At 61.0% G+C, this 223-nt stretch overlaps 1 protein-coding gene across 1 annotated transcript in view; it reads left to right on the top strand.

Annotated features, from left to right (window-relative positions):
* LOC104531890 (serine/threonine-protein kinase PAK 4-like) overlaps nucleotides 1-223 on the top strand; it is a 3,265-nt gene that overhangs the window by 2,497 nt on the left and 545 nt on the right. The gene's annotated exons all lie outside the window — the stretch shown is intronic.

The following is a 223-nucleotide window of genomic DNA, read 5'->3' as shown; positions in this document are numbered from 1 at the left end:
GTGGCACCGGCCTTGTCACCGAAGTTGACTCCTCCACCATCTCCTCTCCCTCTTCCTCGCTCCTCCCGAGCCTGTTTAGCACACGGGGTTGGAAACCACAGGGGTTGGCAGCAAAATCCTGGCTCTGGCTGCGCTCTCCGGTGGGATTTTGGTGGTTTTGGTGGTTGATGTCTCTCTTCTCCATCTCCTCGCAGGTGGAGCCCCGGCCGGGACGACCGCAGGA

Source organism: Antrostomus carolinensis, unplaced genomic scaffold (assembly GCF_000700745.2).
Source record: "Antrostomus carolinensis isolate BGI_N321 unplaced genomic scaffold, ASM70074v2 scaffold22801, whole genome shotgun sequence".
NCBI classification, from domain to species: domain Eukaryota; kingdom Metazoa; phylum Chordata; class Aves; order Caprimulgiformes; family Caprimulgidae; genus Antrostomus; species Antrostomus carolinensis.
This window is presented reverse-complemented; position numbering and strand designations above follow the sequence as displayed.